This window comes from Cervus elaphus, chromosome 13 (genome assembly GCF_910594005.1).
Source record: "Cervus elaphus chromosome 13, mCerEla1.1, whole genome shotgun sequence".
NCBI classification, from domain to species: Eukaryota; Metazoa; Chordata; class Mammalia; order Artiodactyla; family Cervidae; genus Cervus; species Cervus elaphus.
In genome coordinates, this window is record NC_057827.1 from 62,640,818 (window position 1) to 62,655,283 (window position 14,466).

General features: G+C 44.6%; 1 long non-coding RNA gene across 1 annotated transcript in view; it reads left to right on the top strand.

Annotated features, from left to right (window-relative positions):
• LOC122706963 overlaps positions 1-4,398 on the top strand; it is a 54,981-nt gene extending 50,583 nt beyond the window's left edge. Inside the window, exon 3 of the long non-coding RNA XR_006344520.1 lies at positions 1,899-4,398. This is a non-coding gene — a long non-coding RNA (uncharacterized LOC122706963). The remainder of the gene's footprint in view (positions 1-1,898) is intronic.
• Positions 4,399-14,466: the final 10,068 nt, after the last annotated feature.

The window sequence follows — 14,466 nt, forward strand, 5'->3', positions numbered from 1 at the left end:
CCCAAGTCTTGGGATCTGCAGAGTGAGTCAGCAACCAGGAGGCTCAGGAGAGCTGATGGTTTCATTTCAGTCTGAAGGCTGGCAGGCTCAACACCCAAGAAGAGCCTAGGTTTCTGTCTGGATTCAAAAGCAGGAAACAGCTGATGTCCCAGCTCAAAGGCAGTCGGGCAGGAGAAGTTCCTTCTCACTCAGCCCTTTTTTTGCCATTCAGGCCTTCAGCTGCTTAGATGAGGCCCACCCACACTGGGGAAGGCAGTCTGCTTTGCTCCGTCTACCGATTCCAATGTCAATCTCATCCAGCAACCACCCTCACAGACACACCCAGAATCATGTTTTAAAAACGTCTGGGCACCCCAGGATCCAGGACTCAGTCAGGTTGACGGAGAAAATGAATTGTCACCACTCTGGAGCCTGAAAAGCCCTCTAGCTTGAAAAGACACAGCTCTCTAATAGAAGAGATGCAGCCAGGGGCCCTGGCCTGGTCCCTGTCCCATCTCATCAAGTAGGACAGGCGATTACTGTTGCCACCTCATACACATTAGTCATTCCCCCCCCCCACATTGTTTGGATTAGTCATCAGTGGAAAAGAAGGCTTCAGCTGCTCCCCAGGCCCCCTGAATGGTCATATTTATGATTTTAAAGAATAAATAGAAATATCTTAGTTATTACAAAATACGTCATATACGTCAGGCGATCTCTGAAACAGTTGAAAGGATAAAGATAAGAAATGAACCCCCACATGCTTCCCGCACAGCCTCACAAATGGAAAATGACCAGTATATTGAAGGTCTTTGGTGCTCCTTCGAGGGGATTCCCGCTCTGTCCTTTCCTGTAAGTAGCCACTCTCCTGAATTCTGCTGGTCATTCTCTTGAATTTTACAAACACCAAAGTGTGCATCTCTAAATGTACTTGTTTGCTGTGCCCTGGTTGAGTCTTTATGAACTGACACGTGCTGTGGGCGTTCTCTGCACCACGCTTCTTCATGTGAGATGAGGCCTCATCCACACCGTCATGTGTAGCCGCTGTGCGTTCATTTCACTGCCGTGTCATATTCTCTGGTGTGGATGCGTCCATCGTAGGAGCCACGTGTCTGTCTCTTCAACTCTTGATGCCTGCTTGGGTAACTTCTGGTCCTCTGCCGTCACAGCTGAAGCCTTCAGGAGCATTTCTGTCACCATCTCCAAGTTCACAGGTACAGAGATTTCTCTAAGATGAACACCTAGGAGGTCAGGTGTTAAGCCCCGTTGGGGAATATCTCTTTGCTTCTCTGGGTCATGCCAGGGAACTTTCCAGAATGATTTGACCAGTGTGTGCTCCCACTGGTGGTGATGTGGGATTCTTATGATGCTCTCCCCGTCCCCCGTTTCCATCCTCTCTGGTCTCAGTAAATTGCCTTCCCTATGTTCGGTCACCCTTGTTCGCAGGGTGGCCAGTGTTTAAAGTACAGTGTGACCATGATGCCGGCCTGCCCGCTTCATGCACGTGCAGGACCGGACTTGTCTAGGGTGGGATCTAGTATATGAACGCGTGTCAAATTCCCGCTGCTGTGGGAGAGCCCACGTGCTTTTGTTGGATGACTGTGTGGCTGTCTCTGTCTCTGCTTCAAGGGAAAGGACTAAAACAGAATCCCAGTAGAGCGGGTGGTGGCCAAGCTGAACCCCAGGGCTGAGCTCCTTACACCAATATCACGATCTTCATCCTTGGAACTGATCAGCCATGCCCTGCCATTTCTCCATGGCCAAAGAGCAGTGCGTCCCAAAGTTTTCTCCATGAGCGTTTTGGGCCCACCCAAGACCTCATCCCCAGACATGAACTCACTCCCCCACCCAGTCTGCCAGGCTTTGGAGAGGATGCTTATAAACCGTCATTTTTTTGTGCTGCCTCTTTCCAATTGCAGGTTAGTCTGGGGAGGAAGATAAAGACATTTGCCACCAAGATGGTAATCACAGGTGGAAATGATGAAGACAGAGGAGGCCAGGAAAAGGAGAGTAAAGAAGAGAGTGTCTTGGCGATGCTGGGAATTATTGGGACCATTCTGAACCTGATCGTCATCATATTTGTATACATCTACACCACTCTGTGAATGGCCCAGTGGGTCCTCAGGCCTCGGGATGGCCAAAAGACAGGAGGAGTCCTGTGTGTTGGCAGATCAGTGACCGGACACTGCGCCAACACGCAGCCTTGACCGACACACACCGCTTGATCAGATGCACCTTCGAACTTGATAAAGGGTCACCAAAATCAACCAACCCTGCTGCGAGGAGCAGACACTAAAGCACAATGAATCCACCAAAACTCATTCACACAGCAAGGAACTCAACGTCGTTGGCAGGGGACCCGAAAGGACGCTTGGAAGACTGCCCTTTGACACCATCAGGGAGTGGACGGGTGCAGAGATGGGTTATCCCAGGGCGCTGACGGATGTCACGTGTTCAAAAAGAGGAACGGGTGGACACAGCTCACAGCAGACACAGCTCTTGGCCTCTCTCCCAGGACATGCGTTTCCTCCTAACTCGATGAACTGTTTGGTACCAAAAAACCACAGGGACAATCCTTAACAAGCATCCCATTCATCAAAAGTGTCTAACTATTTGATACTGGGGAGATAACTTATTTTTTCTTTTTTTCATTGGCTTGATGTGTGTATCTGTTCATATCAAGGTTTATAAATATATATTTTTAATAAATGTGCTCTATTTTTTAGCATGAACCAAATATTTGGAAAGGCACTCCTGGATCCATACAGCTTTCCTTGGTTTTACCTGCTGTATCTACCTTAGACTGCACTTGTTATGTTGTGTAATCGCTCTAGTCCTCATTCTCTCATTTGGAATCGTTTCCCTTCTCTCTCCCTCTCGTGCTTTTCGGTCTGGAGGACATTTTCCCATAAGACCAGCTGTGATCTTGGTTGGTGCATGTTTTAAGATTGTCCATTGAGCGACTTTTTGTTGTTATACTGGAGATGTAAAACGGTCGTGGGCATGTGGACTTTGGATGTACCATATCCTTACTGAGAATTATGCATGAACAGGGCTGAGTGATATAGATCAGCTTTAAAAAATTTTTTTTACAAGGAATACCATGGAGGAAGGGCGGGGCTACATCTGTGGATCAACTATAGGATGGAGTATTCAGCTTCTCATTGGCAGCATTATTTCATTCTTGTGACCATTTGTTGATGAGATTTGATTTTAATGGCCACATGCCATGAAAGATGGGTGGGAAGGACAAGGGGGGCAAAGCTCAGTGTTAGGAGCGTAATTCCCTTCGTGAGCCTCCTGGGAGCCTTTGCAAAGTAGGTAGGGGTGTAAATGACACTTGGACTCCCCCCACCATAAGAGCTCACCTGGCTGTTTCAGGCTGGGAGGACACCCCTGCAACAGGTGACTTTTCAGGAGCACTAGAAGGGTATGCAACGTTCACCCCAAAAGATTGCTACATTTCTTCAGGCTCCTGGTCTACACCCACATGAAGCGACTTCCTCCCTGGCAGGGACAGTTGAATCAGGATAAATGTGCCCTGTTCTCCTGCCTCCCTGAGATGGGGCCTTTCACTGGCTGCAGCGGCATGGGCTTATAAAGAAGGTTAGCATTCCTTCTGCCAGCGCCAGCCTTGCCTGTGGGCAAAAGAAGCAGCAGGCTACCTAGGTGGAGTCGAATGATGTCCAGGAGATCACGGCCAGGTCTCTCTCCCTCCTGATGTCATGGTGTCTGAAATTTCACCCTTAGAGAGTCACTTCTTGGACTGCGTTAGGGACCAGGCACTTTTTAAAGCAGATGCCCGTGGCACCTGGCCCTCATCAGGAGTCTCCTCTTCCCCACCAGAAGGAACAGAAGTTGATGTGTGTTCAGGACACACTGTGTGCTAGGCGTTGTGCCAGACTCTGTATCCCTTCAGTTATTGATGCTCACAGGAAATGAACTAGAGAGTCTCTGTCCTACATCATAGAGAAAGAAAGGGGGACTCACATGGGGGAGACTTCCCCGAGGTCAGGTAGCTGGTAGTGGTGAGTCAGAACGCAAATTCCCAGAGCTGTCTGATTCCCTAGCCCAGTGAGGGGCATCAAATGCTGGAAAAGAGGGAATGGAGAGACAGGCACTGGCCGGGAAAGGGCCCTCGGGGCCGGATGCTCACCGATGGTTTGCTGAGGGCCAGCTCTGCTCCCCACCCTCCTTCCTTCCCAAGAATAAATAACCCTTGGGAACTCCTTGCACCCTGGCAGAACGTTGTACATGTAAGGACTTGAGGAGGAGGGCCAAGAGGAGGCTGCTTAGACATATCATGGACTGTTGGGGGAGGGAGCCATCTCACAGGTTCCGTGTGGTTCTAGAAAGACTGTGTGAGAATTCTGAACCGTGAACAGAGTAAACAATAAAGGTGCAATGGAAAAAAAAAAATCTACCGACGTCCTTTTTTTTTCTTTTTCCTCCAGCATCTGGGTATTTTTAACCTTCATGTCATTCCTTTACCTATACATATTTTTGTTTTATTTTATTTCAGAATTTTTTTTTTGATGTGGACCATTTTTAAAGTTTTTTGAATTTGTTACAGTGTTGTTTGTTTTTCCTGTTTTCTGGGTTTTTTTTTTTTTTTTGATTGGGAATCCTAACTCCCCAGTCAGGGATCGAACTCACACCCCATGAACTGGAAGGTGAAGTCTTAACCACTGGACCACCAGGGAGGTCCTGATTTTTTTTTTTTAAGCGGACAAAACTGAATGTGACTCTGTTCCACCGAAAGTGTTTTGTTTGGACTGTGGAAGCCCTGGTGATTTTTCAAGTGTACTAATTTGAAATTTATTGAGGGGAAAAACTGCCTTTCCGATCCTCTCAACAGCTCCCTGATGGTCTTTCTACATTGTCCTAATCCACAGCCTGGAAATAAAGCTGCCCGTTCAATGACTGCCAACCCAAGTGGCAGCGCTGTCTCCTGCAGAGAGAGCCTTTCATTTCTGCCCTCATTTAGCAAAGTCTGAGAACACGGACTGGGCAAACTCACAGTTTCCTTCATGATCTCAAGGCGTCTCGTGGGGATGTGATGGGGAGGCAGCCGGTGGCCTTGGGGCTTGGTGTGCTGAGCCCAGCCTTGGAACGAGTAGCAAAAACCCAAATGACCAGCCCAAGGGCTGATACTTCCCACCCATCCTCAGGGACACTCACAACAGCCCATGAGATGTCCGTGCCGACCCCGTCTCACAAGATGAAGTGTGTGTCCATCTCCTTGTGACCCCACGGACTGTAGCCCGCCAGGCTCCTCTGTCCATGGGATTCTCCAGGCAAGAATACTGGAGTGGGTTGCCATGCCCTCCTCCAGGGGATCTTCCTGACCCAGGGATAGAACCCACATCTCCTGCATTGGCAGGCTGACTCTTTACCACTGAGCCACCTGCAAAGCCCTAGAAGATGAGGAGAAAGGCTCAGAAATGCTGATCGACTTTTCCAAGGTCACACAGCTCGAAACCAGCAGAATCAGACCTGTCCGCATCTCTGTGCCATCCACAGACCTTGAGTGGTCCAGGCTGTGGGTCTGAGCTGTGCTGGAGTCTTTGGGCCAGTCCAGTTACATCACACAGTTTCCCACTGCACCTGCCTCTCCTTGGTCACAACAAAGCTGGTCTGGCCAACATGGCTGAATCGGTGACTTTGACTTCTACCCCAGAAGGCGACTCAGAAAGCCTGGGTTCTGGCAGGGGAGGGCCAGGCACCCCATGGCAGTGTGCCCCTGGTGGTTTGGGGCTGCAAGGTGCTTGTCAATGGCCAGAAACAGCCTGGGCCTGACTTCCATCTGCCTTATATGATCGACATGACCAGCTCTCTGAGCCTCAGTTTTCCTCATCTGTCAACAGGGGTGCTAATAGCCTCCCAAGTCTCATCAGGAATTTTAACCTCATTTTTATTAATACAGAAAGTGTGGCCTGGAAAGATGAGTTGACTTAAGCAGAGGTTCCTTGGTGGCTCAGATGGTAAAGAATCCACCTGCAGTGTGAGAGACCCAAGTTTGATCCCTGAATTGGGAAGATCCCCTGGAGAAGAGAATGGCTACCCACTCCAGTATTCTTGCCTGGAGAATTCCATAGAGAGGAGACTGGCAGGTTCCATGGAATCTCCAAGAATCAGACATGACTGGGCAGATAACAATTTCATTTGACTTGGGGACCATGATGTCATGTGGCCAGGGCTCCAGAAGCTGCTACCTTCACCTTTGCAGCCAAAGAATGTCACTTAAACCCCCATGTCATTATTCATGCGTGTGTGCATGCTAAGTCACTTTAGTCGTGTCTTACTCTTTGGACTGTAGCCCGCCAGCTTCCTCTGTCCATGGGATTCTCAGGGCAAGAATACTGGAGTGGGTTGCCATGCCCTTCTCCAGGGGATCTCCTCAACCCAGGGATCGAACCCATGTCTCTTATGTCTCCTGCATTAGCAGGCAGGTGTCTTTACCATTAGTGCCACCTGGGAAGCCCCTGGGTATAAGTGAGTACCATTTACTAAAGAAATACTGGATCAAAACTTAGGTTCACATTGCTTCCAACAAACACCTGTGTTTCTAATGTGGGTACTATTCTTATCTGTCTCTTTCTCTCTCCCACATTCCCCTCTCACTCTCCTTCTCTCTCCTTCTTTCCCGTCCTCTGTTCATTTCTCCCTTTCTCTCCCCGTCAAAGCCCCAGGGTCCCAGCTCAACGGTCTCTCACTGTTGACATCACCCATACTTATAGTCTAAAGGCTCCCCTTTTTCCGTCAACTGCCTGCAGAACACCAGAAAGCCCACCCACCTCCTTGTTTCACTGTTCTTCATAGAGACAATCTCATTGGCTTTTTAAACAATTTCCTAACAGCTACTTTGGGAACCCAGACTGGCTATGATCATGGCTACTTTGGGAAGAGAAAGCTGCAGAGGCCAAATTCCTGCCTTCTCTTCTGAGAGACTCTCCGGGAGTGCCCTGTAGCCCCACCTCCTAAAGGAAGGACCTCTATGTGAGATGGCCCCAGAAAGATGCCCCTGTGGACCAGGGTACCTTCTGACCTCACTACATAATGATTCTTTCCTCTTGTGGGCAGCAGATGGAATGGACAGACTCAATATTTTCTGTTGTTTGGAAACAAGTTGTACAAAACTGGTGTATGCTTTTCATAGAAGGGCTGCATGTTGCCATGAGAAATAAGATCTCATAATATATAATTTTTTACTACAAGACTCATTGTTAAGAGCTGTGCTTATTTACTCTATTTCTATTAGACAATAATGGGGAATGCAGAATTAGGTAAGAGTCATGATTGGATGTCTCTGCAGCATGCCTCTCCCTACCTGGGACAGCAGCCTGCCAGGTATGCAGAGACTTGGCTCCAAATCCTGGACATTCAATTCTGTCACCTGCCCCTAATTGCTGGAGGACAGCACAACCCAACGTCCTATTCAGACATTCAAAGCATCCCATCCACTCCCTACACTCAGCAGACAGCAGGAAGCCAAAGGGTAACAGCTGAATGATTCTAAGGTACTTGGAAGTAGCTAGTCAGCAATAAAAAGACAACATTTTTAACTAGTATCTAACTCAATGGGACTGGGTTTTCCAGGTGGCACTAATGGTTAGGAACCTGTCTGCCAATGCAGGAGACGTAGGAGATGTGGGTTCAGTCCCTGGGTCACGAAGATCCCCTGGAGGAGGGCATGGCAACCCACTTCAGTATTCTTGCCTGGAGAATGCCATGAACAGAGGAGCCTGGTGGACTTCAGTCCATGAGGTCACAAAGAATCAGACATAACTGAAACGACTTAGCATGCAGCACCCACTGGGACTAAAGGAATCAAAGTTAGATCAAGCAGAGGTGATCCAAAGTTTGCTCCTCACATCTCCCTGACCTGTAAGCTGACATCTCTTTCTAAACCAGGAAGATGCTTCTATCATGAAAATTCAAAAGCACAAACTGATGATCCACTGGTATGGACCAGCCACAAATCAGGGCTCCTGGAATGCCTACAGGTCTCTGAATCTCTGGGACCTCCAGCCCAGGAAATGTGGACTTCAAACATTTCTTCACAAACCTGCACATTCCAGGATAAACTAGTAGGTTCCATTGGAGTTCATGCATCGTTAGCTTAGATAACCCCTTAGTCAGTTCCCAGCGACTGGTATTTATAATTCTGAATAGGAATCAGGGGACACAGCCCAACGTGCTTGTCCTTCTCCTGGTTGTATTACCTTCTCACCATCTGAGCCTCTATTGTCCTGGCCTCTGAGACATTACCTGATCAGACTGGCCCTGCTTTCTCCTTGGTCTCTTTGCTTTCTGTTCTAAGGAGTCCAACTTTAGTGTTTTTAGTTCTGATGACTCTGCTGTAGAACTCAGGGTTCTGAAGTTCTAAAGCTTCTGCCTCTGTATTAAAGAGATGTGTGAACTCAGCTTCAGTGGGACACTCCGGTTTGATGTGGGCTTGGCCACCAGAGCTGGGCAATAAAGTCTTTCCTCCCACACTTTCCTCCAGAAAAGCTGGTGGATAATTCCATCGCCTGTGGGTATTTGAGCAGTAAGCATGAGCACCAACTCATTCCTCATCAGGGACCACTCTTTCATTTATTTTAAGGACCAGGATGACCTTCAGAAATGGGGCTGGGGCTCAAAACCAGAAAATCTGTGTTTGAGTCCCAACTCTGCCACTGATTGACTATTGATCTTGAGATGGATCCTTAATATTTCTGAAAGAATATTTCATTTTCCTGTCGTGAGTTTAATAAATCTGATCTCTCAGTGCTGGTGTGTAGATTACGTTTTTGTGCTGTGTGCTCAGTCACTCAGCCGTGTCCGATTCTGCGATCCCATGAACTGCAGCCCTCCAGGCTCCTCTTTCCATGGGATTTTCCAGGCAAGAATACTGGAGTGGGTTTCCATTTCCTACTCCAGGGGGTTACATTTTTATGTAATAGCATTTTGGAAACTAAGGAATGTAAGCTTCTATTAGCTATTAATAGTTAGTGTTAGTGGATCAGTCGTGTCCGACTCTTTGCAACCCCATGGACTGTAGCCCACCAGGCTTCTTTGTCCATGGAATTCTCCAGGCAAGAATACTGGAGTGGATTGCCATTTCCTTCTCCAAGGGATTTTTTTCGACCCAGGGATCGAACCCAAGTCTCCCACATTCCAGGCAGATTCTTTACTCTCTGAACCACCAGGGAAGCCCATTAGCTATTAATAGCAGCAATTAAAAAGCATGCCTTTAAAAATCTTTTCCCATTAAGGAATAACAATAAGGACACAAAAATCAGATTCAGTGGTGTTTCAGAATCCTTTTCCTGACAATATTAAGTGATTCATTTCACCCAGGATGATGCAAAGGTCTATTTAATTGAAAAACTAAGTATCGGAGACTTGGAAGTAGCCTTATATTAAAATGAAAGCATAATCAGCTCTTCATCAGTAATTTGAAATTTTAGCTCTGTCTTCTACTCAAAAAGAAACTTGAAAGTGTTCATTAGAAAGACAAAGGTATGTATGTGAATGTGTTGTGAACAGTATGGAGAATGGGAAATTTTAAAACTCTTCTGTGCAGACAGAATGTGCCCTGTACTCTAAGCTTCTGCATTCCAGGTGCTCAGAAGAATCTCTGTGGAATGGATGAGGCAGATGGAGACCAGCCTCCAGTCTCAGTCAGATACGAGCACATCCTTCCTCTGCTGGCTCTTTACTTCTACAGGAGACAGAGTCACAGTCATGGCTGCTGGAAGAGGTCGCCATAGCACTTGGTCTCTGCTGCTCTTACACAGTGAGTGAGCCTCAGCTCGCGTCTGGGAGCCCCAGTTCTTGTCTATGAACTAGGATGCTGTCTTGCAAAACCTTGATCAGGTTTGTGGCTCATGTGTATCCAGTGCCTGGCATGGTGCTTGGTACCCGGAAGGTGCTTACTGAGCCTTATTTCCCAAGACATCGGAGTACAGGGCTCCTTAGCTCCTTTGAAATCAGCCTTAGTAACCACCTTAGTAACCAACCAAGGCCCGGTGCAGTCAAATAAATAAATAAATGACCACAAAATATGTATTTATTTGGCTGTACTGGCTCTTAGTTGTGGCAGGCAGGGTCTTCAGTTGTGGCCTTTGGGATCTATCTAGTTCCCTGACTGGGGATCGAACATGGGTCCCTCTATATTGGGAGCGTGGAGTCTTAGGCACTGCTTGGGTGGAAATAGTCCCAACCAACCATTTCTTCTAACATGACACTCTAGACCCCTCTTGCAAAGTGATCTTGCATTGAAAAGTGTGAGGAGTTGAAGAGTTCTGTTCCTCACTAGTTGTATGGCCTTGAGACAAATTTTGTGTATGAGCACTTTTTTTTAGAGGCAATGATATCTGAATAAAGTCTCAAGGGATAGATAGTAACACCCCAGGACTTACTATTCCTCCTTAAATTTAAAATATTTTCCATTTATGAAATATAATTGGAAAGTATTTTAAATTTAAATACTTTTATATATAAAATATATTAATATAATCCTAATTATGTCTTCAGTAATTTGGGTGCAAGATAATTTGGGTGTCTCATTCTAGATCCTCCCTCCAGTTTCCTCTCCCCCTTTCAGAGCTGGTCTTTTTGGTAGACACCAGCACGGCTAGACTCACTGTTAGGGCTGATAACTGTCTTTTTTAGTTTTCAATTCCAAAACTAAATCCACAGTGTATTTATCAGCATAAAGTTAGAATAGAATTTGTAAACACTATTTGTAAACATTATTATAACTAAATTTACAATTCACATTCTAGGCATTTATACCAAGTGCCTTGTCATAGATATAATTTAAATATTCTATGCCAAACTCTTCTATCAATATTTATAAAGAAATCACTGCTGTACTGTTTCCCTAATCTTGGCAAGATAGCAAAAAGATGTTACTCCATAGACTGGAATACATAATATGACTATTTTTAGTGGTTTGGAGGAGATTTTCCTGGCAATGACCACATAAAAGGGCAGACTTCTTTTTCAGCTGTCTGTGTTCCCAACCGAACACACTAACCTCATCTTTTGGGAGAGTAATTTATGCTTCCCACTTTAGAAAACAAGATCAAAGAACAAAGAAACAGCAGACAATCTGAAACAAATCTCTGCATAAAACTAAACTAGCTGTTTGTGCCACAAGTAACAGTGGATACACTGACAGCTCATATCATAGCACTCTGAAACCTCTACGTGCTGAATGGGATGAATCTAATCCTGGTAATCATGAATGCCTCCGATGGAGCCAATACTTCTGGTGCAAAATGAGAGAATCAGCGAGCAAAGAGTTGGTGAAAAGCCATCCCAAGAGAGGGATACCAAAGGTCCCTGTGGAGTGAAAGAGTTTGGCATGTTTGCTGACGTGCATGTTGCATGCTAAGTCACTTCAGTCATGTCCGACTCTGTGACCCCATGGCCTGTAGTCCACCAGATTCTCTGTCCATGGGATTCTCCAGGCAAGAATACCAGACTGGGTTGCCATGCCCTCCTCCAGGGGATCTTCCCGACCCAGGGATTGAACCTGGGTCTCCCGCATTACAGGCAGATTCTTTACTGTCTGAGCCACCAGGAAAGCCTGGAGCGTGAAAGTGAAAGAAAGTTTTAGTCACTTGTTGGAGAAGGAAATGGCAGTCCACTCCAGTATTCTTACCTGGAAGATCCCATGGACAGAGGAGCCTGGCAGGTCCATGGGGTCAAGGAGTCAGACATGACTGAGCAAGCACACATACCACATACCAGAGGTCCTAGCCAGTGCAATGGAAGGAAAAATAAATAAGAGTTATAAAGATTGGATCAAGAAAGGTAAAACCATCTTCATTCACAAATAATACTATTGTTTACATGGAAAATCTTATGAGATTCACAACATAACTATTAGAAATAATGAGTGAATTTAATAAGATTGCAAGATGTAAGCTTGATACACAAAAATTTTTATATGCTAGAAATGAACAAATGGAAAATGATATTAAGCATAACATTACTATTTGCATCAGAAACATAACATAAGTTTCAATAGAAAATCTAAGCACTCACATAATCTAAGCATCCACACGAAGAAGCTACACTACACGCAGGGCTTCCCTGGTGGCTCAGTGGTAAAGAATCTGCCTGCCAACTCAGGAGACACGAGTTTGACCCCTGGTCTGGGAAGATCCCACAACCGAGGAGCAAATAAGCCCGTGTGCCACAGCTACTGAGCCTGTGGTCTTGAGCCTGGGAACTGCAACGACTGAGCTCTCAAGCCACAAATACTGAAGCCCCACACACACTAGATTCTGTGCTCCACAACAAGAAAAGCTACTGCAATGAGAAGCCCCTGTACCTCAATGAGAAAGTAGCCCCGGCTCGCTACAGCTAGCGAAAAGCCCATTCAACAATGAAGACCCAGACCATCCAATAAATAAATAAAAAAAATAAAGAAGCTATGCAAAAACGAGCAAATGAAGAATCCTGGTAAGTAGAAAGAAAGGGGAAAAGGTAAGAGCAAAGTCAATGAAGTAGGAGAACAGAAAAATAGGAAACAAAGTCAGTGAAACTAAAAGCTGGTTCTTTGGAAAGATTGATAAAATTATAAATCTGTAGCAAGACTGATCAAGAAAAAAAGAAGACTCAATTTACTAGTATCAGGGATGAAAGGATATCACTATGTAGCCTGGAGACATTAAAATGATAATAATGGCATATTATAAACAATTATGGGCTTCCCAGGTGGTGCTAGTGGTAAAGAATCTGGAGAAGATGTAAGAGACTCAGGTTCTATCCCTGGGTTGGGAAGTTCCCTTGGAGGAGGGAAGGCATGGCAACCCACTCCAGTATTCTTGCCTGGAGAATCCCACGGACAGAGGAGCCTGGCGGGCTGCGGTCCACGGCGTGGCAAAGCATCAGACATGACTGAGTGGACTTAGCACGCACGCACGCACGCACGAACAATTACATGTCAAGAAATTTAACAACTTAAATGAAATGGATAAGTTCTCTAAGAGACACAAGTTGTCAAACGTGACTCAAAAAGAAATAAAAAAAACTAAAAAGCCCTATTATATATTAAAGAAATTTACTTTGAAATTAAATACCTCCCCACTAAGAAAATTTTAAGCCTGAGTAGCTTCTCTGATAAATTCTGTCAAAGGCACAAGGGAGGAAAAAAAAAAAAAGGAAAGATAACATGATACAAAAGCTTGAAGAATATAAAGTAGGTGGGAACATTTACCAACTCATTGCATGAGGCCAACTCTCCCTGAACCAAAATCAGACAGACATTTAAAAAACAATAGCAACAGCAAACCCCACTCTACACACCATTATCTCTCATAGACGTAGATGCAAAAATCCTTTTAGCATTAGCAAATCACATCCAGCAATATATAAAAAGAATAATATGCTGTGACAAAGCAAGGTTTATCCCAGAAAATCAATCCATTTGGCTCACCATACTACCAGAATAAAGGAGGAGAAACATAAGGTTATATCTCAATAGACAGAAAAACCATATGACAAAATTCAACACCCATTTGTGATAAAAATTATTGGCAAACCAGGAATACAACATAACTTTTTCAAAGTACTAAGGGATATGCATAAATAAAGACTATAGCTAAAATTATCTTAATGGTAAAAAACTGAATGCTTCCCTCCCCCAAATAATTGGGAACAAAATACTAATGCAAAAATGTATGATGTCACTAAAAATAAATTCAAAAGTATATGTCAGGTCTGTGATCAAAGCAATAGATACTTGCTAAGAGACATTTTAAAGATCTAAATAGACATTGTATATTCATGGACCCAGAAGCTAATGTTAAGATTTAAGTTTTCCCAAGTTTGACCTATATATTTAAAACAATCCCTATCAAATTTCAGTAGGTTTTCTGAGTAGTAATAAACAATCTGATTCTAAAGTTTATATGGAAATTCAAAGGACATATAACAACTAAACTAATTATTTTTTAAAAAAAGAGACAAAGTTTGAGGGTTTACATCACTTAACTTCAAGGCTCACTCAGAAGCTAGAATTAACAAGATGTGTTGGTATTTGATGTCAAGAGCAACAAAGGGATCAATGAAAAAGCATAGAGAAGCCAGAAATGAGCCCATACCTAATATGGAAATTGACTTTTTTTACAAAATTCTAGTGTAGTTTAATGGGGAAATTAAAATCTTTTCAACAAATAGTGATCAATCAGTTGAATTTCCTTATGGAGGGGAAAAATGAACCTTTACTCCCCGTCTCATACAGATTATACGAAATTAACTTGATATGAGTCTAAGCCCAATGAAAAAGATAAACCTATAAAGTTTCCTAAAGAAAACACAAGGAAATACTTCAATCTTGAGATCAGTAGAGATTTCCAAGATGGAGCACAGAAAGCACTCATTAGAAAACAGTAAGCTGATAAATTATACTTCATAAAATTTAAAACTTTTGTTCATCAAAAGACACCATTAGAAAAGTTGAAGCAGACTGGAAGAAAATGT